This window comes from Megascapheus bottae, chromosome 11, assembly GCF_031878675.1.
Source record: "Megascapheus bottae isolate mThoBot1 chromosome 11, mThoBot2.hap1, whole genome shotgun sequence".
NCBI classification, from domain to species: Eukaryota; Metazoa; Chordata; class Mammalia; order Rodentia; family Geomyidae; genus Megascapheus; species Megascapheus bottae.
In genome coordinates, this window is record NC_143519.1 from 53,370,349 (window position 1) to 53,395,943 (window position 25,595).

The following is a 25,595-nucleotide window of genomic DNA, read 5'->3' on the forward strand; positions in this document are numbered from 1 at the left end:
GGTTGCACTTCAGTATTTTTAACTATCTTGGGTGTTTTTCCTGAGTACACATACATATTTTTTTGACAGTCCTGGAGACTGAACTCAGAGCCTGAGCAGTGTCCTTGGGCTTTCTCAAAGCTAGAGCTCTACCACTTGAGCTACAGCACCACTTCTGGCTTTTTCTATGTATGTGGCATCAAGGAATCAAACTCAGGTCTTCGTGCATACTAGGCAAACACTCTACCTCTAGGCCAAACTCCTGGCCCCAGGACACATGCATTTATTTTGGTTGGTAGTGGGGCTTGAACTCTCAGTCTGGGTGTTAACCCTGAGCTCTTCAGCTCAAAGTTACCACCATACCCCTGGGCCTAGGTGTTGTTCTTGAGCTCTTCAGCTCAAGGCTACTGCCCCTACCCCCTGAGCCACAGTGCCACTTCCAGTTTTCTAGTGGTTAATTGGAGATGAGTCTTACATTCATTAGTCCTGGGGTTGGCTTTGAACCACCATCCTCAGATCTCAGCCTCCTGAGTAACTAGGATTACAGGTGTGAGCCACCGTGCCCAGCACACATACATTTAAAGCTATATTTCTCCTTTCTACTTGACAAATTACCTATCATTTAAAACTATGAAATTGATTCTTTCTTGATTCTTCCTTTCAGTAAAGCAAACTTTGCTACTAAGATTCTTCTGTTTTCTTATTTGTAGAAATTTCTTGCAGTCACATTTGGGCTTTTCCACAATAAGCAGTTGTATATTGCTGACAAATGCCCATTTGTATATCTAGTTCTAAAGAAATGTACCTCTAGGGTATGTCTCTTATTTCTTCTTGACCTGACCTTCCTCTTTGACCTGTCTTGATTTATCTGAGTGGACTAGTATATGAGGCTGATTTTGACTTTGAGACAAGTTAGTAAAAAGACACCAACAACTCCCCTTTCTTTAATCTAGACATCTACTGAAATCCTCGGGGAATGTTATTCTGATGACCTTCTTGGAAGATGGCTGTAAAGATATAATGACATACAAAGAGGAAGGATAAAAATTCAGTAGACCTTCAGGGAAAATTGCTTGATTTAATGGGAGAGTTATTCTCATTATCTTCTCAGTGGGTGACATAATGTATTTTTGTTCCTTTCCCATTCGTGTAGCTAATGGCAACTTGTATAAGCAGAAGGGAGACTACAGGCCACTTTGTTTCTTCTGTTTCTGGTTCTATGATCAGGGTATTTTGTTGACAAGAACCAGAAAAGTCTGGAGCTATTGTTTACCGACACTGTCCATGTGGTCATTTGGAAAGTAGGGACAGACAATACTTTCCAACATGGACATGATGTGGCTTCCCCCAGCCCACCAAATAGGCTGACTCAAAAATGTATGTCCTCAAGACTGCAGCTGAAATGAAGTCTTTCATAATCACTGTCTCAAAAAAAATATTCTTTCATTCTCACCATCTCTAAAAAGATGAGGTTGCTTTGGAAACCTAAGAATGCTTTCTACCAGGAAGAATCATTCTCAAGCCTTTGAAATGTTCTGAGAAGGTCATTTACTTTTCTTTAGTCAATAACAGATTCCCTTTCTTTTAGTCTTTCCTGGAATTTGCTGGTCTAGAGTGAATTTAAATTTAACTATCACATATCATATTCTGTTCTGTTCTCCTTTCCTTTCTTTTATTCAGTATATTGAAGCTCTATTTGGTGAACACCATTACAACTACCAAGGACACAGCAAAGGAAATGTAACAACAGGAATCTATGATTTTGAAGGAAGGAAAGACATTATCAAATTATAGTTGCAATACTTTAAAAGACAAAGGTAGCCAGGCACGTGTGGCTTACTTGTATATTTCTTGCTCTTCAGAAGGCTGAGATCTGAGTATGGCAGTTGGAAGCTGACCCAGGCAGACAAATCTTTGAGACTCTCATCTCCAATTAACCAGCAAAACACTGGAAGTAGAGGTATGGCTCAATTGGTAGAATGCACAGCTGTAAGTAAGAAAGTTAAACAGGAATATAAGGCTCAAACTCAGTACTGGCATGAGGAAAATAAAGACAATATTATATTGTACACCTAGTTTTCCATACCTTATTTGGCTTTATATTCTAGATTTTGCTAGAAGTCTGGACTAAAAATAGTTTAGAATCCCTCCTTTTTTCCCCCCCTAATTTGAGCAGGTTACAAATTTAAACAGAGAAAAGAAAGGGAGCTAACAGGGGCCAGGAGTTTGGCCTAGTGATAGTGTGCTTGCCTAGCATGCACAAAGACCCGGGTTCAATTCCTCGGTACCACCAAAAATGGTGCTGAGGCTCAAGTGGTAGAGCTCTAGCCTTGAGAAAGTTAAGCCCAGGACTGGCAAAAAAAAAGATAGAAAGAAAGGGAGATATTAGAGACAGTCTGATTGGGTATTCCTGTTTTTATTTGAAGATGGTTTTGAACAACTGACTACTTATGATTGGCTGTAACTCAGCTACTTATGAGTGTGTTGTAGTCTATTCGCATATCAAGTTCGATTATAGTTCACTATGAACTATTTTGTGTATGTGAACTCTATGGGTTTAACTTCGAGGCAACTTTAGGCCAGATGTAGTTCCGTTTAGCAAATATGCTACAAAGGAGAAATATAAGACAAATGGGTTTAACAGGAAGAACTACACTGCCTGTGGAAATGATATTTAAAGGTAGACCTAGAAAGTGAGGGAGAATTTCTGAGACAAAAGGTGTGAACGTTTAGGGCAGAGTTCCTGGGAGCTTTCTCATGCTGAAGAAATACTGTGTACAAAATCCTGTACTGAAGGTATAGAGGGTTGGAATTGATCTAAACAACAGTCTAATGAAGCCTAGACGCAGGGTAAAAAGGGTATACCAAAAGTTGTTAACTAGAGGCTAGATGAGCTGTGTAGGTTGAATTTAAGGTTTGTCCTATAGGTGAGTTTAGGGTTAAGATATTACATTTGGGCACCTATGAAATGAGATGAAAGAAAGCACGCGTACTTAAGACAGATAAATTATTGTCTGAATCTTATTAGTAATTTTATTTATAGACACATAAACATCATTTTATAGTCAGTGAAGTCACTGTTTTAAAATCCCTATGATGATCATATAAGCCACATTAACACCTGTTTTGGGGAGAAATATGCTAATTTTGCTGGGGAATCATCTTGTTCTTGTTTTACAGAGAGCTCTGCTGTTATTCAATGACAACAGGTCTGTAGAAATTTAAGGCTGGAGACAAAGAAGTTGGCTCACATTTTTGTTTTTTTTTTCCTGGGTCTTGAACTCAAGGCCTAAGCACTGTCCTTGGGCTTTCTCAAGGCTAGCACTCTATTACTTGAGCCACAACACACGTCTGGCTTTTTCTGTGTATATGGTACTGAGAAATTGAATGCAGGGCTTCATGCATGGTAGGCAAGCACTCTACCACTAAGCTACCCTCCTGGCCTAGCAGGTCTCACTTTTATATGAGTCTTGAGACTTTTCATAGGAAGATTATAAATGATCACCTATAGAGCTGGGAATTAGTACACCATATCTGAATGGATAAACTTCATGGAGACTATGTAATAAGGAAGAATGAAATATTTTTTTTCTCAAAGAAACTATTAGCAATATGTACTCAGGGTCCATTCAAGAAGAAACAGAAGATATTGTATGTCAATACAGGGAAACTGAGGCTTATAAAAATGTGTGAAGAGCCACAGCCACACAGGGAAAAAATACTGCACTAACATCTCAACCTGCAGCAGTGATTTGGTATTATCAAGGACACTAAAGTGGAAATTATGTCATTCTTCGTGTTGACAACTGTCATTGGCTATTTCTGCCTACGGAAACCAACTATCATTTTCTTCTGTCTTCTAATCTCATGCAAATGTATCTAATAGCAAACTCTAACCCTGGAGCTGATTGCATGTCTCTTAAAGAGGATGGCAGTGAGTTAAACTGACGAAGGGATAATCTAATATACATTATTACTCTTGTTTAGCAGCAATGCTTTGGCTGTTGTGAGGAAAAGGTGTTTGCTAGCATTGATGGGCTGTCATCTGAGCATATGGAGGTGCTTTGAGCCTTCCTACACTAGTTAGGATGCTGGAGAACAAGAGAATCAAGCAACTAAACATATCTGTAAGTAAGTGTATACTTATCATGGACCTTTGTCTATACAGACATAAATTTATATTAAGGACTTGGCTTATGCCATTATGGAGAGAAATTCTAAATAATCTAAATTCGAAATCTAAAATCTAAAGTCGAAAATCTGTAGAGTGGGCATGTAGCCAGGAGACACAAAAAAGTAGATGATATAGATCAAGTCCTACAAAGTTTTCTTGCTTTCAGAAATTTTTTTGTTTTTTGTTTTTGCTCTGGGGAAGTCAGTCTTTTGTTTTGTTTACACTTCAGCTAGTTATGCCTAAGTTCCATTTGCATCATTGAACACAATGTGCTGTACTTGGACTGTTTACTTAAATGTAATCTTCATCCTGAAACATCAGAGTAATGTTTAGAATAAATATCTGTGCACGATAGTTCAGGCAGATTCATATAATTAACCACTGTAATACTCCTTTACTTATATCTGAAAAGTTATCATCTCTGTTACATGGGATTTGAGAAAAATAAAAATTAACATCAAGATGCCTCCAAATTAAAATTTTATAGTCTTAAACTGGGTGCTGGTGGTTCTTGCCTGTCATGCTAGCTACCAAGGAGGCTGAGATCTGAGGATTACAGTTCCAAGCCAACTGGGACAGGAAAGTCTTATTTGCAATAAACTACTCAGAAAAAGCTGGAAGTAGTGCTGTGGCTCAAGTGGTAGAATGCTATCCTTGGGCACAAAGGCTCAAGGACAGTGCCCAGGAAACAAGAAGTGGTGCTGTGGCTCCCCAGGGGGAGCTCCAGCCTTGAGCAAAAAAAGAGCTCAGTGGGGCCAGGAGTTTGACCTAGTGGTAGAGTGCTTGCCTAGCATGCTCGAAGACCTGGGTTCAATTCCTCAGTACCACATACATAGAAAAAAGCCGGAAGTGGTGCTGAGACTCAAGTGGAAGAGCTGTAGCCTTGAGAAAGTCTAAGGACAGTGTTCAGGTCCTGAGCTCAAGCCCAGAACTAGCAAAAAAAAAAAAAAAGAGCTCAGGGTCAGAACCCTAAGTTCAAGCCCCACAACTGACAAAATAATGAATTGAAGAATTGTTCTAGGCGTTGGTGGTTCATACCTCTAATCCTAGCTACTCAGGCGGCTGAGATCTGAGGATCACAGTTCAAAGCCAGCCTAGACATGAGGAGGTTCGTGAGACTCTTATCTCCAATTAACCACCAGAAAACTGGAAGTGGTGATGTGTCTTAAGTGGTAGAGCACTAGCATTTAACTGAAGAGCTCAGAGATAGTGCCCAGGCTCAGAGTTCAAGCCCATGATTGAGAAAAAAAATTATATATTTTTTGTCTGACCTGGGGCTTGAACTCAGGGCCTGGGCACTCTCTTTGGGCTTTCTCAAGGATAGAGGTCTACCACTTGAGCTACAGCACCCCTTCTGGCTTGTTCTGTGTATGTGGTACTGAGGAATCAAACCCAGGGTTTTGTGCATGGTAGGCAAGCACTCTACCTCTAGGCCATGCTCTTAACCTGTGGTCTTTTTTTTTATGCAATTCAGTCCTTTAAAATCAAACAATGTAATTATTTTTCTTTTCTCTTAGATTTGGGAAAGAGTAAAGAGTTTTAACACAATGTCTCCTTAATATTTTATCATTTTTCCTTCATTCATTCACTTATTTATTCATGAATTCTTCCGTTTGTTCCATCTTTCAGCAACTGAAGATATAGTCACTGAGATAACACAGTGATCTAGATGTCGTCCAGATCAATGATTGGGTCCAGAAAAAGAAGTCTATTAACAAGAGGATTGTAATTGTGAAGATAAATGAAGAAATGCAAGGACCACAGACAGTAGACTTAAAAGTCTATATGAGATAACCTGTAATTTGTATAAAGAAATTTTATGTGTAACTCAAATGGATGAACATTTGCAAGTTTTATAAAGTTACAAATTATGATATCTACAGTTATATTTCCTGAGTGAGTGAAGTAGATGAGCAAGGACAATTTTTTTTTCCTACTGGGCTTGAACTCAGGGTATGGATATGTCCCTGAGGTTTTGTGTTCAAGGTTAGTGCTTGACCACTTTGAGCCAAAGCCCCACTTCTGGTTTTCTGGTGGTTATTTGGAGATAAGATTCTTATGGACTTTCTTGCCTGGGCTAGCTTTGAACTTTAGATCTAAGCCTCCTGATTAGCTAGGATTACAGGCCTGAGCCTCTAACACACAGCTGAGGACAATTTTTTATTTATTCAAACAATATTTAATACTGACTGATATTTTGGGAATTGAAATGTCCTATGAAAGAATGGTTAATGTCTGTTAATGACTTCTTCATTACTGCTTCTCTCTCCTTTCTTCTGAAAGATGTTGACCTCGTACTGTTGCCATGCTAACTATTGTGATTCTCAGGGAGATTTCTGTGGTGACTGAAAGAAGATTGAGAGGATTGAGAGGGCTGCATACAGGCCATTTTACAGCATCTCTAGTGCTTCTAAGTATGAATAAAGGCAAAATAAATCTGTGGGAGAGGTAATTCTAAATTGATTTCCAGTAACTCTCTCTCTTCTTCCCCTAGTCTTCTGCCCTCTTAAGCATAGTGTAACCTGTGAATACAGCTTCCTTGATACCCATTCCATACTGTATGGCAAAGGGAGATTGTGTTTGGCAGAGGGATTACTGACAAAAATATGTAAGCTCTGCAAGAGATGAGTGTTTTCTCTGTCTCACTGCTGAAGAAGTCAGAGTCTGAAGGCCTGAGAGATATAACTCCTGCTCGCCTTAAAAACAAATAAAGAAGGCTCTTGGCAAATTCTTGCAATAGCAAGAGGCCTGCAAGGAAACAGAAGCCCCAGCCACACAAGCTCTAGGAAATAAATTTGAACTGAGCTGATAACTGAACTGAGCTTGGAAGTGAATTCTGAAACTCTTGGGGACAAGAGTCTCCAGAAGAAAACTCAGCTCAACTGTCATCTGCCTTATGATGTGAGAGAGAAGCCAGCCACCCTTTGCCAGACCTACAGAACTGAGAGCTAATAAAGGATGTTGTTTTAAGTTGCTAACTTTGCAGTAATTTGTGCAGCTGAATAACACTAAGACAACTAAATAAAGCAAAACAACATAACTTTTATTTCTTCCTGATGTGATACAGTGCTGATGTTGGCTTATCTAAATCATAGAAACTCAGAGCTCAGTAGGCAAGTGAAACAGCAGGAGCTGATGTTATATAGGAAGGTAGCTTTGGTAGAGGCCAATGGCGAAACTTGTAAAGCCTAGCAACAGGTCAGAGTGATAGTTTACCCATAACCTTTAAGGGAACAGAAGGTTGATGCTAGCCCAGATGATTCCTTTGTGCACATGGCCACAAGAAGCCAAATAGGGAACAATGCTTAATGACAGGGACACTATCATGCCATTTCAAACACAGTGCTTTGTCTTTTTGGAGGGATCTGGCTGTATGACAAGGCTTTAGTCTTGCCAAGTGATGAAAGGACTGGATTCAGTCTCAGCTTAACCTTTTTGCAGTGGGTACTTGGGCACCAACAAATTATATGATAACATGTGGTGGAGGCACTGGAAAAATGCAATTTAGATAAATGTAAAATATGCACAAGTGAAGAATGAATGCTTACATGGAAAGCTAAGAGTAATTCATACTCTGTGGAAGACTGATATCTGCTAAGTATTAAATACTAAATACAGACAGTAAAGTAGAATGACCAAGGAATTGGTAATATACTCCAAAGGAAATAGGCACTCCAGAGAGAAAATTGGGGAAGATGGATAGATGAGTATTGAAAATGAATTAGACAAACATTTTGGGAAAGTGCTAAAGAGAAAGTATTTTAGACATTGTTGGCCACAATTACATTCTGTTTGAAAGCAGCTGTAGAAAATAAGTCAATGAATAGGCATGTTGTATTCCAATAAAGCTTTATTTATTTCCAATAAAAGTGCAGAGAGTATAGTTTGTGTTATTGGTAAAAGAAGGATTCTATGAGGCAATTGGTAGTGTGATTCTACTGTTGGTGCAGACAGAGCTTGAAGTCTGAGTAAATGGATTCACAAATTATCTGACAAACTACAGAGGCTCAGAAAGAACTGAAAATAAATGCTAATTTATATACCCACAACAATCAAGAAGAGAGTTTTTTTAATAAACAAAAGCCATTTTGGGGGGGAATGAATAAAGGGAATAAATGTTTTTATTCATTAGGTATTTGGTTCTGTTAAGTTCCTTGTAAATTACATATTTGAGTAGATATGATACATACACACACATGAGCCAACTTGCATATATTCAGTGCAAAATGTTTCTCCTTCATTTTATCTTGCATTGCCCAATTTAAACAATATATCTGGATGTGTACGATGATTTTGTGGGTCAAGGTGAATGTTATGCTTTTCTTTCATTGCAACTAGATGATATCAGGGCTGGCTCTCCTGGCTTGGGGCTGATCTTGATAATGAAACTCAGATGGGTTTGCTCAGATAAGTAATTCCTTAAAGAAAACTCCCTGTAAGCAAAATTTTTGAACAGATAGGAGAAAGGGCAACCCATAGGCTAACAAAACAGACAATCTCTTGCTATCCTGCCACAGACTCTCAGCAATGTATTTGTTTCCTAACCATCTGAACATAGTATCCCATAGCATAAGTGCAAGGATATTTAACTCTTTTAGAGCAAATTGATCTGAATTATTAAAGATTCAATCTGGAGAGATCCTTGTTGTTGTTCTGCTTCTCCCCTCCCCCACTCTTTTTCCTCTCCTCTTTTTCCCTCCCTCCATTTGTATTCAGGGTGAAGATAGAGTGCTCTACCCAAGGTTTGTTAAAGAATATGGATTAGGTGGGTGCTGCCTGTGTTCTGGGTAGCTGGGCATCTGTCTGGGGAACAGGGTCTCTCAGCAACACCAGCTCTTCTGCACTGCTCCCTGTGGTCTGTAGCCTCGCTTTTCACCAAAGGAGGAGAAATTTATGAAAGAGTTTGCACAGCTGTTCTGATTTCTTAAGGTGATTAAAGCCAGCTGGAATATTTACATAGCACATTTTATTTTGTAAGATTTAATATTTCAGTGGAAAGTGATGGCTAAAGATCATGGAGGAAGGGTTTGGATGTTGATTGTCATTTGCCACTGCTAGAAAGAAATTAAACACATTTTAGTGGAGCCAGACTTCAACAAAAACAGACATATCCTTCCTATTTTGTGTTGAAGATGAAAAGCAAAAGGGGTTCAAGAATTTTCTGAGTTCCATTAACTATTCACTGCTAAATTAGTCAGATGAGTGCTATTTGATAATGTAAAAAGTATTATAATACTACATTTGACTTGTTTATATAAGTTCATATGGTTCCACCTTTTTGTAAAGAAGGATCTTGGTAAGTAATAGAGGCTGCCTTTGAACTTGTAGTCCTCTTGCTTTAGCCTCTAGAGTGCTTGATAATTCTTATTTTTAAACTTGCTAACAAAGACACAACCTATGGAAAGGCTAGTTTTGTTTCTTTATAAAGCAGATTAATTTTTTTTTGTCTGTGATGGAGCTTGGGCTCTAGGCTTGCGTGCTGTCCCTGAGCCCTTCAGCTTAAGGCTACCACCCTACTTCTTGAGCCACAGTGCCTTTTCCAGTTTTCTAGTGGTTAATTAGAGGTAAGAGTCTCACGTTCTTTACTTCCCAGCCTGGCTTTGTACCGAGCTCTTCAGATCTCAGCCTCCTGACTAGCTAGAATTACAAGTATGAGCCACTGCACTTGGCTCAGATTAGTTTTTTTTTTTTACATGTAACAAAGACTAGAAAGAAACCCTCTGAACTACTAGTAGTAACTAATAATCTCAGTAACCAATGAGTTAATGGTGAATGTCTATATAACTTTCCGATTAACTTTGAGAGTAAATGACAATTATATACACAGATAATAAAGTATGACTATTCCATTTGTCACCTACCCTCTTGAGTTTTCACCTGCCATTTCCTCCCTTAGATGTTCCAAAATTCAGGTAGAATCCCGGTTCTCACTTTTCTCCATTGCTCGGTCACCAAGTTAAGTTCACTCAGTGTGATCCCTCAGCTGCCATCCACGGGAGGTTGGCTTGTGGAGGACTTTGTGATTCACCAGGAATGTTTTCCATCCTGTCATGTCTACTTTGAAAGTAACACAGGGTGTCGTCACTCCTTACTACAAAGAGAAGGAAGCCACTCTAAAGTCATACCAAAAACCAACAGGCCAACTGTTCATGAACATTTGCCAAGTTAGCGTGGAAATGCTTTTCACACAACATATTTTTACTAGTAATCAAGCTGGAAACCAATGGCTTTGTCTTAACCAGATAGAGTCTCCTCATTTTCATGTTCCATAGAGGTACAAAGTAAATATAAATGAAAATGGTAGCTATAAAGGCTTTGTGTTGCAGTCGAATGGGTGAACAGCATTTGGTTCATCAAGTCATTCAGAAAATCCCACAGAAATACAATGCTGTAACAGGCTGGAAATGTGGTTTAGTGGGAGAGTGCTTGCCCTACCATGCATAAAGCCCTGGGTTCGATCCTCAGTACCACATAAACAAAAAAAAAAGCCAGAAGTGGCACTGTAGCTCAAATGGTAGAGTGCTAGCCTTAAGAGAAAGAAGCTCAATGACAGTTCCTACGTAGGTCCTGAATTCAAGCCCCAAGGCTGGAAAAAGAAAAGAAAAGAAAAAAAGAAAAGAAATACAATTCTGTCATCAGGGGATGATTGGAATATGGGAGGTAGCTCCACTGAATCCCAGCTTGGTTAGCCTCTCTATTCTCATTTGCACCACCTTGATGCACCAATTTTTCCAGATTAATGCTTTAAAAATTGAGTTTAGAATTCATCTTTGGACAAAAGTAGTTAAGACACTAACTTTCTAATGCCATCTTGAAAATTTTGTGTTTAAAAAGTGTAATGGGCAAAATGATTCAGAATCATTTTGTGTGGAGCTAAATGAATTTTCCCCATTTGCTTTGGGGTAAGGTGGTGGAAAAGGAGCACATATTTCTATGAGATTAGAGTCTAACTATTATTTTTGCTGTTCTCCTATTTTCTCTGGGATGAGTCATCCAGAAATTGGTGTGCCAGTAAGAGAGCTGGTTGGAATGGTATTTGTGAATATTCAATGATTCTGCTCTACCTCCTCACCATTTCTAATTTTGTTTTATTTTGCTTAAATGATAATGAAAGAAAAGTTCTCAGTGAGAAGAGAACTATAATTTGGCCATTTACTTGAAAGATATTCCCAGAAGCATTGAGATTTATTAGTGACATATTAGAACACTGACTCATGTTTCTGAGATTAAATTATTTCTTTTTGAAGACTCACTGTAATGGCTACCTACCTAGAGCTCTGTCACTCCAGGAAAAATCACTGATCAATCCCGAATCTTGATAGTTTAGGACCATCTAGCATATGATGCTATAAATACATTTTTTTTTGCTGGTCCTGGTCTTGAACTCTAGGCCTAGGCACTAACCCTGAGTCTCTTTGTGTTCAAGGCTAGCGCTATACTACTTAAGCCATTCCAATCATTTTCTGCATAGTTTACTGGCAACAAGAGCCCCAGGGACTTTTCTGTGCTAACTGGCTTCAGACCGTGATTCTCAGATCTCAGCCTCCTGAGTAGCTAGAAATATAGATATGAGTCACCCGCATTCAATTTCAAAAGAATTTGTTCTGTAGTAGAAATATTCAATATATCATGAATATAATATAGATGAATATATATTGCAAGTTTGTAAATGCTGAAAGACTTATTGTTCAGATATTTTCAGTCTATTTGCTGCTACTGAATTTTTTCCCCTTTTGGTTGAGTGAAGTTGAATTCCTTTAGTCCTTGTAACTAACTTCCCCAGATCCAGAGCTTATCTAATGAGTTCCTTAGAAAACTTTGGAACAAAATTAATTCAAGACTGACTAATGCAATCATATCTCTAGGGAAATTAACTGGCCTCTATAATTTACTGGCTGGCTTCAAAAAGTTCTGGCAATGAATGGAACTAGGATAAACATCTATTATGAAGGAAAAAAATATGTTCAAGTAAGACATACAGAGCCTCACATTGAAATTTTTTCCAGAAAACATAATATTGGTCATCATAATTTCTCAGTTGGCAGGATTCAGAATCTATAGTCATGAAAATTTGATTTATATAACTTAAGATGTAGACTGGACTTTTGTCTTAGAAAAACTTTTTTTTGTTGTTGTTGCTGCTTGTGGGGCTTGTACTCTGGGCCTGGGTGCTGTCTCTGAGCTCTTCAGCTCAAGGCTACTGCCCTACCCCTGGAGCCTCAGTGCCACTTCTAGTGGTTAATTGGAGATAAGAGTCTCTTGGACTTTAGTGCTTGGGGTAGTTTTGAACCTCAATCCTCAGATCTCAGCCTCCTGAGTAGCTAGGATCTCAGGTGTGAGCCACCACACCAAGCTTAGAAAAGCTTTTAATGGATTCTTTTCTGAGAAAAGAAATTTCAGGAATGCTTGCTCAAGGCATGAATTGGAAAAACATGTGACCATAAAGGACATTATTAAAAGAAAAGGAAAAGTCTTATCAGCAGATTCATCTTTTTTCAAACTTTGATACATCAGAAGACAATCTAGACTCTAGAAGATATTTTAAGTGGTCATAGGATACTTTTTCATCATTTTCATATTTGTGTGAGATAATACCAGAAACGTTTGGAAGATGTAGAGAAAAAGTACTGAAAAAACAAAATGCATCTTTAATTTATATCCATGTCCTAAATAATCATAACTAATGGCTTGGTGTGAAATTGTGTTGTCTATAATTATCCTCTGCATAGGACGATTTGACATGAATTATTGCAATATTGTGCACGTATGTGTGCGTGCATGAGGTGTGTGTGCATGTGTGCGTGTGACTGGAGTGGGTGAATCAAGTCTTTATACTTCATGCATTTTACTGGGAATTCATTCCCAGATGTTTATGTTCAGAGTCTAGGTTCATGAACTTTGTGAATGCCCACATAGTTTAATTCCAGCTCTGGGACAAGTTGTGAAGCAGGTGAAATTTATATTCATTCAACTATGTCTCCCAGTCCAACACTTTCTAGCTGCTGGTGTTTTGCTACTCTGAAATTTTGCTTCTGTCTAAAGCTAAAGCCTCTGGATAAAGTTGGGCCACACAGAAAGAACCTGCCCTGGAGCACTCATGTTTTAGAGACTGAGTTCTGAACCATCTCCTAAATTGCTATCCTAATTTTCTTCATCTAGGAAACCTTTTTCTTTCTTTCTTTTCTTTTTTCTTTTTCTTTCTTTCTTTTCTTTTTTCTTTTTCTTTCTTTCCTTCCTTCTTTCTTTCTACTTCCTTCCTTTTTTTTCTCCCTCCCTCCTTCCTATCCTTCCTTCTTCTCTCACTCTCTTCCTACCTTTGTCCTTCTCTCTCTCTCTCCCTCCCTCCCTCTCTCCCTCCCTCCCTCCCATCCTCTTTTCCTTTCTTCTTCCCTTTGTCCTTTTCTCCCTTCCTTCCTCCTTCCCCATGCTCTCTTCTCCCTCTCTCCATGTGTATCATGTGTGCTTATTTTTATAACATGAAAATTTGTGTGAAAAAAGCTATAAAATTCTTTTCATACTTTCTTACCCCAGAGTTCTTTTTTTGTACAATTTCAGTCTTTCTTTGTTTTTTTAAAATATTTTTATTGTAGTTAATAAAAGGGTTACACGATATTTGCCAGATAGAAGGTGCATTAATTCACATACATTGATATCCTTTCACATGTCTTGGTCCCCATTACCCTCCACCCACCCCCACCCCTCATCTTTTTCCCCCCCTTCCCTATCCAATTTCAAATAACCAAATACAAATATATCCAATATATCAGATAACGAAGCGAGAAACTGTAACAATATGAGATAACCAAGGGACAGCAAAAGAGATGAGAGATAACATAGTATATTAAGGACAACAATCATTCATTATATGGCTTTTGTTTCAATATCTTGGAGGTCCTTTCAATTAGCTTCATACTATATGGCCTTATGTATCAAGGTTTTGCTCTATTGCAAATCTCTGCTAGTAGAGCCCAAGGTTTCTACAGATTATGACAAATGAGGGAAACCATTGAGCCTAAGTTCCTTTGAGTATGGCTTATTTCACTTAATATGATTTTTTCTAAGTCTTTCCAATTCCTAACAAATGAGTCAATGTCGTTTTTTCTGACAGCAGCATAGAATTCCATTGTGTACAAATACCACATCTTGTTATCCACTCATCAACTGAGGGACATCTAGGTTGGTTCCATATCTTTGCTATGGTGAATAATGCTACAATGAACATTGTTGTGCTAGTAGATTTAGTATGCCCTAGTTTCTGGATGGTTGGGTAAATGCCAAGTAGTGGAACATAAGTTTTATCTAATACTTTCCAAACTTTGTACTCAAATATGCTACCTGCTTACCAACTTAGGTCAATTATCCTTACGCTATACCTTTTCTTCATTACTATAATAATCTTACACTCCTACATTATTCCTCTTATACTTCCCCTGTTCTCTCGCATACTATTTTTCTATCTCTGGTCCTCTGTACATCTTTTAACCCTTACAATGCATGGATCTACACTTGATGGCTGTTGAGGAATACTGTATATCTAGGTGTTCAATTATACTCTAGGCCCAGAGGGACTTAAATACAATAGAGATTGGATTGAGATGCTTATTGTTTTGGTCATAAATCATTTATCAGTGGTTGTATTAGACTGGTCTGTAAGTGCACAAAAAGAAAGAGTGATACACACAAAGAGGAATGCACAAAATATCAGCTCCTTTGGGACACGGCAAAGGCAGTACTCAGAGAAAAATTTATAGTGCTGAGTGCCTATAACAACAAGTTGGAAAAATCACAAACCAACAAGTTAATGTGTCATCTTAAGCTCCTGGAAAAAGAGCAACAAACCAACCCTAATCCCAGTAGAAGGAAGCAAATTATTAAAATCAAAGCAGAATTAAATGATTTGGAATCCAAAAAAACTATAGAAAGAATCAACAAAACAAGGAGTTGGTTCTTTGAAAGAATTAACAAAATTGACAAACCTTTAGCAAATCTTACCAAAAAAAGAAGAGAGCATACCGAAATAAACAAAATCGAAGACGAAAATGGTAATATCATGACAGAAATTACCAAGATCCAGAGTATCACGAGGGAATACTTCTCAAACCTTTATGCCAACAAATTTGAGAATCTAGAAGAAACAGATGAATTCCTACCCAATATTAACATACCCACAGTGAACCAATAAGAACTAACCCAACTCAACAGGCCTATTTCAAGCTCTGAAATAGAAATGGCAATTAGAGATCTTCCACCTAAGAAAAGCCCAGGGCCAGATGGATTCACAGCTGAATTCTATAAGGTCTTCAAAGCAGAGCTCACACCAATACTCCTCAAGCTCTTCAACGAAATTGAAAATGAAGGTTCCTTACCAAACTCATTCTATGAAGCCAGTATAACCCTCATCCCCAAACCAGACAGAGATTCATCAAAGAAAGAGAACTATAGACCTATATCTTTGATGAACATTGATGCAAAACTTCTCAACAAAATACTGGCCAACCGTCTGCAACAACTCATCAAAAAAATTATACACTATGATCAAACTGGATTCATCACAGGGAGGCAAACCTGGTTCAACATACGCAAATCAATTAATATAATTCAACACATCAACAGGAGCAAGGAGAAAAATCACATGATTGTCTCAATAGACGCGGAAAAGGCATTTGACAAGATCCAACACCCCACAGTTCTATCCTTCTTCCATATCACGGTTTACATTTTACTTAAACTTTAGTGTGCACTCATGCAGGCGCGCACACACACAAACACACACACACACATACACACACACACAAAATGAACTTATTAGGACTTCCAGCTTAATTATATTTTTATTTTATAAACATTATACTACAGGGTTTGTTTCTTTAAAAATGACTGCTTATGGGCCTGGAGTTTGGCCTAGTGGTAAGTGCTTGCCTAGCATGCACGAAGACCACAGTTCAATTTCTTGGTACCACATACATAGAAAAAAAGCTGGAAGTGGTGCTGAGGCTCAAGTGGTTGAGCTCTAGCCTTGAGAAAGTCCAAGGACAGTGCTCAGGCCCTGAGCTCAAGCCCAGGACTGGCAAAAAAAAAAGACTGCTTATTTGAAGGTAAACATACTATTCTGACACCCAGTGAAAATAAAGATTTTGGCATATAGAAATACACTTTGGATTTCAAACTATTACCTCTCATGAGACTACTTGTTTCTTTTGTGTTATGGAAGATTTGTGAAACATGGTAGTTGGCTGAATGGTGTCTCCCAATGTCCACTGTATTTTCATACCTGCAACCTGTCAATTATTTCTTTCTCTGTCTATCTCTCCACTCTCTTATGTCTTTGCAGCTGTAATTAACAATTTTCAGATGCAGAGCTCATCTGGGATAACTTCTGGTGTGTGTGTGGCCTATATATGATGATTTCTTTTGATGATAAAGACATCTAGAGGATATAGCAAATGGAAAACAGAAGGAGAGATGTAGTTACAAACTCAGGAAGCTAAGGAATGCTGGCTGGTTGCTACCAGAGGAAGAGGAAAGTATAGAAAAGATTCTCGCTAGAACCTCCAGAGGGAGTATTAATCAGTTAATACTTTTGATTTTGGACTTCTGGCATCCAAAACTGTGTGATAATAAATTTATTATCTTAAGTCATCTAGTTTGTGGTGTTTTGTATTACCAAGTGCAGAAAAGTATTTAACTTTCGAAATACTATACTACCACTTCCATAAATAGAAGGGAAAAAATGAAGCAATATTTAATTCACATCACTCTTACATATCCAACATATAACTTCCATTGTTATGAAAGACTATTTTAAGAACCATAGTTCTACCAAGCATTTGTTCAATTACATAATTACTTGTTGTTAGCCATGAAACTAAAAGACCCTGTATTGGTAAAGGAGAATTACCACATGGCCACAACAAAATACTAATTCAACATCATCCAACCTTTGAAACTGGACTCTAATTAAACGCACAAAAGGAAAACCACTTATAAAAAGGTATATGGCTGACATGCAAACATTCTCATTTAAGTTTAGGTTTCAGGCTGGTGGCATTTTCATGAGACTCTGGAACCCTTAGGAACAGGGACCTTGTAGTAGAAAGGTCAACGGGGGTGTGACCTTGGGAATGTATCTTGTTCTGGGACCCTCTCTGGCTGTATCTCTGCTTCTTACTTTTCATAAACTTAAGAGCTCTTCTCCCACATGCTTCATCTGGTATTAAATTCTGCTTCATCCTGGGATGTAGTGACCATGGACTGCCCCTCTGAAACAGGATGCCCTCTGCAGCATCTGACTTTTAACTGAAGCACACAATGAACAATGAGTTTGGGCAAATTGAGTCTGAGGGAGATGGGAGTGGCTGGCTGTGGAACCATTTTTTTCCCCCGGATTCCATTTCTGAACATTGACAACTTTTGTGTTATCCTGAGAAGGCATAGTGAAATTTACAAGTTCTGCTGTGTCCTGAGATCCTGGCAGTACGCTGAGAACAAGGACAAGTTCTACATTGCCCTCTGTGGTGAATTGCAGGATCATGTTAGAACTGGCTTGATGGAAGGATTCTGCTCTCATAAGCCTGAGGTTTCAGGATTGTTGAGCTATTCCAATTTTATCAGGACAAGAGCAGCACCCAGAGTACCAGAGTCCCAATATTTAAACAACAAAAATTTATTTTATCATAGTTCTAGATGTTAAAGTCCAAGATCAGAAGTGACCAAAGGAGGTGCCATATTACAAAGCAGAATCCAAGGCCTCTTGATCAGTGTCACACCCCTTCCCTCTTCTTAATTTTGTGATATATATAACAAATTCCTGACAGCATTCCCCCTCTTCATTTGTCTACCCTTATCCTTTGTATCCCTCCATTGGGGTGTACCCATTCCCTGGCATTGATTCAGTTGGGTGATTAAAAAAATATAAATAGATGAGAGGGGTAATAAGGGGGAGAAGGATGGAAGGGGTGACACTGTTCAACAAGCAAACTTAACCTGATTTATTGAATTGTAAATTCTTTGTACAGCTACTTAATAACAAAATATAAAAGAAGAAGAATGTCAGCAGGTAACCGAGGCCTTTCTTACTGGGTGTCGGACAATTTTTAAAAATATCATATCCTCTCATAAACATCTTTCTTGTCAATATACTGTCATGTCTCTCAGTATGTCTAAATTTCTTATTCTTATAAACACACCAGTCAGATGAGGGCTCACAGTCATGGGATCTTTTAATTTATTCATTGTGAGAGATTGGGGTTAAGAATTAACATAAAAATTCTAGTGGAATGCAGTTCAGGATTTAATACTCCTCCTTCCTTAAAAGCCTTGCTGTCTAGAGATTTCCCTAATTCTAAACTCACAAGGAGACTAACTTTGATGTTTAGTGAGCACCATGGTTCAAGATGCACAATTTTCTTTTGGGATCAGGAATAGAAAGCCGATGTTGTAGGCTGTTCACAGATTCCCAGTGCCTTCTGGTCCAAAATGGAATGATGGCTTTTTACTTTGTAGAAGGCCTTTTCCTTGTAAGTACGGTTGACTGAGCATATTGGAGCACCCATAGCCTCTGGGATATATTCTCAACCAATAACAGAGAAGTTGTGTGCAAACACTGTAGTTCTTTGTTCCTCAGATAGGATATATATCCTACTATATATATATATAAATATGATATATATTTTATATCATTTCCTAGATGTTTCACAATGGATTCAACTCATTATCCAATGTGCTGTTTAGTACAATGTCTATATTCTTTCCTTGACTCGTATCTCCTCCATTGTTTATTGTACCCACAAAATAAATATTGATATTTAAATTATTTTCTCTATGTTTGCTTGTTGCTGACAGTTATATCACCTAGTCTACTACTCATTATGTTGCAGTAAAAAGGTAATTTGACTATTTGGCCATTCTGCCTAAAACTTATGCTTGTTTACCATTAGGTAACATCAGGTTAATGAACTTTGATAAGGAAGACATGACTACTCTAGAGTTCTCTGGATGCTTTGGTAAGACATATTCTGCAGTGCACAAGATAAATCCTACAAAGATGAGAAAACCTGCCACATTGGTGTTTCAGAAACTCTTTCATCTGAAACACAATAAGCTTCTGCCACAGAAGAAACTGTATATCAAAGCAAAGGCTGCTTGGTAAGAGATCTGGGAGGTATGAGATGGAAAGGTCAATAACAAAAAGAGATCTAAAGAAGAGGCATGTGGGTCAATCAATAAACAATGGACATCTGGACAGTGGTAGCTCATTCTTATAATCTGAGCTACTCTGGAGGCTGAGCTCAGAAGATCACAGCTGAAAGTCAATGGGGCAGAAAAGTCCTCAGAATTTTATCTTTAAGGAAGGAGCAAAATGTTGGGCTACAGGCATGGCTCTAGTCATAGAGGGCCAGTAATGACTGAACTAGCTTAAAGAGCTCTGAGGCCCTGAAGTCCAGCCCCCTCACACACACACAAAATAAGTATTTGACTAATATGCCCATACAATGAATTGACAGTGGAAGAGGGCACTGCACTACTGTGGAGGCTGCCTTTTTCCTGGAAGTTAAATGATGATGAGCTATTGTTGTCTAGTTTAGAAAGGCCAAAGGAAGAAAGGCCAAATAAGGGTGGGAAGGCAGTGAAACATCGGCCACAGTGTTGGAACTTTAGGGTTTTGTTGTAAGTCATATTAACTTTTGTAATGTTGAAAATTTTAGGCCCCCCAAAATTGCATACTTTGTTTTCATAAACCCCTATCAAAGCATCTCTACTAATTTTTGTTCTCTTTAGTAAATAGCTGACCACATTCAAAGATGAATGAGAGTATAATAAAGAATGAGCATAATGACTACAATAAAAACAAGATAAAATAATACCAAAGTTGATATAGAGAATGTATCTCAAAGAAGGAATTCTCTAAGGGGAACAGAATAAGCATTCACTTTCAAATAAAAATACATTTTATCCTGTGCTGGTGGCCTATGCCTGTAATCCTAAATACTCAGGGGTTTGGGATCTGAGGTTTATGGTTTAAAGCCAGCTAAGACCTTGAGATGCTTACCTAGAATTAACTACCTAAAGGTTGGAAATGGAGCTGTGGTCCAAATTCAGCTTTGGTACTGACATTTGCCAATATACATGAGCCATGTCCCCAGTCTTGTTTTGTTTCATTTTTTCAGATAGACTCTTGTTTTTTTCCTCCAGTTGGCCTCAGGCCATGATCCACCTATCTATATTGCCTCTTAGATAGGATCACAGACATGAACCACCTTGCCTGGCTTGTTTGTTGACATGTGCTATAGCTAACATTTTGCCTAAGTAGCTCGAATTACAGGTGTTAACTAGCCCTATTTTCCTAATATTATAAGACACATTGGCAGTACCATACTCTTTTATAGTTCAATGGTTTAGTTGAATATTAGTGGCTCAATTTCGACCTTATCATCAATTGTGCAATTTTTGAATAAAACTTAAATTACATTTATTCTCTATACCAAAACTTCCTGATTAATTTACACATCAAGATTGCTGAATCTTTTTCAGGTGTGTGTGTGTGTGTGTGTGTGTGTGTGTGTGCTAGTTTTGAGGCTTGAACTCAGGTTTAGGGGCTGTCCCTGAGCTTTCACACTTAAGGCTAATGTTCTACCACTTGAGCCACAGTTCCCCTTCCAGCTTTTTGCTGGTTAATTTGAGATGATTGTCTCATCTTGCCTTGGTTGGCTTCAAACTGTGATCCTCAGATCTCAGCCCTTTCTCCTTCATAGTTTTCTTTCTTCCCAGCTCAAGATTGAACCCATTGCTTTGAGTGTGCTAATTAAGTGTTCCACCATTCTCACTATACATCACCAATCTCTACCTCACAAGAAGCTAGCATTATAGTCTTGATCCATTGTGCCTAGCTATACTTTATTTTTGAAGTACAGTCTCATTAACAGTGCCTGTGCTGGTCTGGAACTCATAATCCTCTGCCTCCTGAATAGCTTGGATTACATGTATAATCTATATTGCTTACTGCGTTTTTTATTTTTTTCCCTTGCAACTTCCTTTACTGAAAATATGACATGACTTTATACCTCTTTATTATCTCACTGTTTCTGCTACAAGGTTGAATTCATCGAGGACAGTGTTCAATAGTTTAATTTTCTATTCTTAGTATCTATAATCAGTGGCTAATATATTTTAGGTATTCGGAAAAAATTGCTAAAAAAACTATTAAAAAATCTCCCACCTTCAAAGTAAATACAGTGAAAATTTTACAAGAAATAATAGGAGATACACCAGGTCTCCTTGGCACAGGTCAAAGCTTTCTTAATAAGGACCAAGAAACACAACAAATCAGAGAATGTCTGGATAAGTGGGACTGCATTAAACTGCAGAGCTTCTGTATGGCAAAGGACATAGATAGCAAATTAACTAGAAAGCTTACAGAGTGGGAGAAGGTCTTCACTAACCATACAACAGAGAAAGGCCTTATATCTAAAATATATCAACAGCTCAAAACATTGAATCACTCTAAACCTAATCTCCAAAGAAACAACCATCCCATTAAAAGATGGGCCAAAGACTTAAAGAGAGTCTTCTCTGAAGAAGAAACAAAAATGGCCTATGGACACATGAAGAAATGCTCGACATCTCTGGCCATAAAAGAAATGCAAATCAAAACAACTCTAAGATTCCACCTCACTCCAGTTAGAATGGCCAGGATCAAGAAATCTAATAACAACAGATACTGGAGAGGATGCGGCCAGGAAGGACCACTACTACACTGTGGGTAGGAGTGCAAACTCGTTCAACCAATATGGAAAGCAGTATGGCAGTTCCGCAAAAGATTAAACATAGAGCTCCCCTATGACCCAGCGATTCCACTACTTGGCATTTACCTACTCATCCAGAAACAAGGGCATACTAAATCCACTAGCACAACAATGTTCATTGTAGCACTATTTACCATAGCAAAGATATGGAACCAACCTAGATGTCCCTTAGTTGGTGAGTTGATCAACAAGATGTGGTATTTATACCCAATGGAATTCTATGCTCCTGTCAGAAAGAATGACATCACCCCGTTTGTAAGGAAATGGAAAGACTTAGAAAAAGTCATATCAAGTGAAGTAAGCCAATCTCAAAGGAACATAGGCTCAATGGTTTCCCTCATTTGCCATAATCTGTAGAAACCTTGGGCTCTCCTAGCAGAGATTTACAATAGAGCAAAACCTAGATACATAAGGCCATATAGTATGATGCTAAATGAAAGGACCTCCAGGATATAGAAACAAAAGCCATATAACGAGTGATTGTTGTCTTTAATGTACTATGTTATCTCTCATCTCTTTTGCTGTCCCTTGGTTATCTCATATTGTTACAGTATTTCACCTTGTTATCTGATATATTGGATATATGCGTATTTGGTTATTTGAAATCGAATAGGGAAGGGGGGAAAACAAATTGAGGGGCGGGGGTGGGGGGAGGAAAATTGGGACCATAGTATGAGAAAGGGTATCAATATATGTGAAGTAATGTACCCTCTATCTGGTGAATATAATATAACCCTTCTATTAATTACAATAAAAATATATGGAAAAAATCTCCCACTTTTTAGCTAAGTATAGTGGCACGCACCTGTGATCCTAGCAGAGCAGGAGGACTGAAGTTCAAGGCTGGCAGAGAAAAAGTTTGAGACTCCCTCTGAAAAACAAAATAAAAGCAAAAGGACTGGAGGTGTGGCTCAGGTGGTACAGTAGTCACCAACCTGAATTCAATCTCCAGCTCAAAAATATAAGAAAGGAAGAAAGAAAGAAAGAAAGAAAGAAATTCCTTAAATAATTCTAAGGTGTATGGCCTTTTATAGAAACACATACATACTTAGAAAGTGTAAGAAAGTTATTCAGACTCACACAACAGCAATGGCACACCAGGATTCTGGAAGTCAAAATTTTAGCTTTATAGTTCAGAAACCAAATTCTAGAATGCTAGAAATGTCCTTCCTCTTGACAGTCAGTATCATTGGTAGATATTAATTGATTTGTGATTTTGAAATTATTGGAAAATTATTATTTCTTCATTTGAAGAAAGTTTTAAGTTGTAATAGTTTTTATATTCATATTCTGTAAGATTAATATCCATTTAGTAGTTTTTATTAGTGATTTTATAATTGTTTGCCTTCCCTCCCTCTCTCTCCTCCTCTCCCTTCCTATCTCCTTCCTTTTCTTTCTTCCTTCCTAGAGTGAGATTGAAACTAGGGCTTTGAGCGTGTTAGTTAAGGGCTCTACCATTTGAACTACGCATTCAGCTTTTATTGTTGTTGTTGCTGGTCTTGGGCCTGGGCACTGTCCCTAGGCTCTTCAGCTCAAGGCTACCACCCTACCCCTGGAGCCATAGCCCCTCTTCCCATTTTTCTAGTGATTAATTGGAGATAAGGGTCTCATGTTCTTTAGTGCCCAGGCTGACTTTGAAACTCGATCCTCGTATCTCAGCCTCCTGAGTAGCTAGGATTATAGGCGGGAGTCACTGCGCCTGGCTCAGCCTTTTTTTTATGGTAAAGCTGATGTACAGAGAGGTTACAGTTACATGTCAGGTATTGAATACATTTCTTTTTGAACAGTTGTACCCCCCCCGTCACTCTCTCCCAGTTTTTCCCCTCCCAATCCCCTCCCTTCACATTGCAGAGCTCATTTCCAAGTGTCTAGTTAGCACAACTGCTGAGTTATTCACCTTTGTCCAACTACTTATATACAAGACATTGTACAGAAATCATGAAAAGAATTAAAAGGGAAAACAAAAACAGAAAAGCAATAAAAAAGCCCTTGTTTCCATTTCTTAGAGTTCATTTCCATAAACATCATTTTATATGATCATATGCACGTAGCTATTGAGCCCTTGTGATCATCTCCTAAGAATATCCTCCTTTGGTTTCACTGTGTGAATTTTCAGAGTCTTGTTTAATTAATCATGTCAAAGAGCAAATATTTATCTCATCTATTATATGCACATTCTCATTATTACAAATCAAGGAAACCATGCAATCTATGTTTCTTTGGGTCTGGCTTATGACTTTTTCCAAGTCTTTCCATTTCCTTACGAATGAGACATCACTCTTTGTGATGGAAGTATAGAATTCCATTGTCTATATACACCACATTTTCTGTATTTTTTTGTTTTGAAACTGTCTTGCAGCTACCTTCACCCTAATCTCACCTTGAACTTAATCTTTCCATTTCTATCTCCTGAGTAGCAGGGATTATAGATATGCACCAAGGAATCTATTTCTAATTAAGGAGCATTTAAGGTTAAATTTGAAATAAAATTATGACATATCAATTTAACAGAGAGTAGATGAATGTCATAAATGCTCATGAAGTGAGTACATCATTTTCATACCACTGTAAAAGGTGGTACATCATAGATAACTTATATGAATCCCTTATTTCAGTCATCAGGGCATAGCAAACATTCTGGTACATTCTGGTCAAATGGAATTAACATACACCTGAAAATGAGTGATTGAAATGTAAAACAGGTTCTCCCAATGATGAGGGTGGGGCAGGAGGGTGGGGTAGGAGGGTAGGGCAAGAAGGTGGGGCAGGAGGGTGAGGCAAGAGGGTGGGGTAGGAGACTAGTGGAGAAGAGGAATGGAGAAGTTGGAGGGTGAATAAATAATTTAAATCTAAGTCTGAAAATGGAAAACAGCATTTGTTGAATTTGGTTTGGGAAGGGATGAGGGATGAGTATGATCAAGTTATCTACATTTATGGGCATGTCAAACTTAAAGTCCCTGAACAATTAATAGATGTTAATAAAGATGTGGATAAAACCCAAACAACAAACCCCACAGTAACTTTAGTTTTAAGTTCACATGAAGGCACTGTACAGCAATCACCACTGGCTTTTCGTTGCCTGTCCAGACTTTTCATTTGTTGAAATGTAAGTTGCTCATCTGTCATCTACTTGGGTACATTTGATCTCCACGTTCATTCCCTAAATGGTCAGCATTTCAAGCAGGATCTAGGCTTTCAGCACCAGGTGCTTATCTAGCAAAAAAAAAAAAAAAAAAAGCCCTTTGGGCCCCAGCTCCTAGTGCTACAAAAGTAGGAAAGTTGGGTTGCTTTTCTACCTTACTCTAGATCTGACGGAGACCTGCTAGAGTCACAGCAACAACAGTGACATCACTCATACACTTCAGTTTGCTCTGGCAGAGAGTATCAGCTCCAAACGCCTTTGGAACTAACTGACTTTCTTTCTTTGTGAAGTTTGTTGTAGCTTTGGAGGTCTTCTACAAAGGCCCTAGGGTTATTCTCATAGGCATCTGTTTGATTTGTTTTTCCTCTTACCTTTTGTAAAAGACATAAATAGTAATATTTTATGACATACACATGTCCCAGTCATATAAAAATATGTCTGAAGCTGGACACCAGTGGCTCATGCCTACCATGCTAGTTACTCAGGAGGCTGAGATCTG

At 38.3% G+C, this 25,595-nt stretch overlaps 1 long non-coding RNA gene across 1 annotated transcript; it reads right to left on the reverse strand.

The window, feature by feature from the left end:
* Window positions 1-1,901: 1,901 nt before the first annotated feature.
* LOC150057086 (uncharacterized) lies at window positions 1,902-22,827 on the reverse strand. Its single transcript, XR_016537037.1, has 3 exons — window positions 22,760-22,827; window positions 10,015-10,207; window positions 1,902-1,966 (listed from the first exon to the last, which is right to left on the reverse strand). It is a non-coding gene; the product is annotated as an uncharacterized LOC150057086 (long non-coding RNA).
* Between the last annotated feature and the right edge of the window lie 2,768 nt (window positions 22,828-25,595).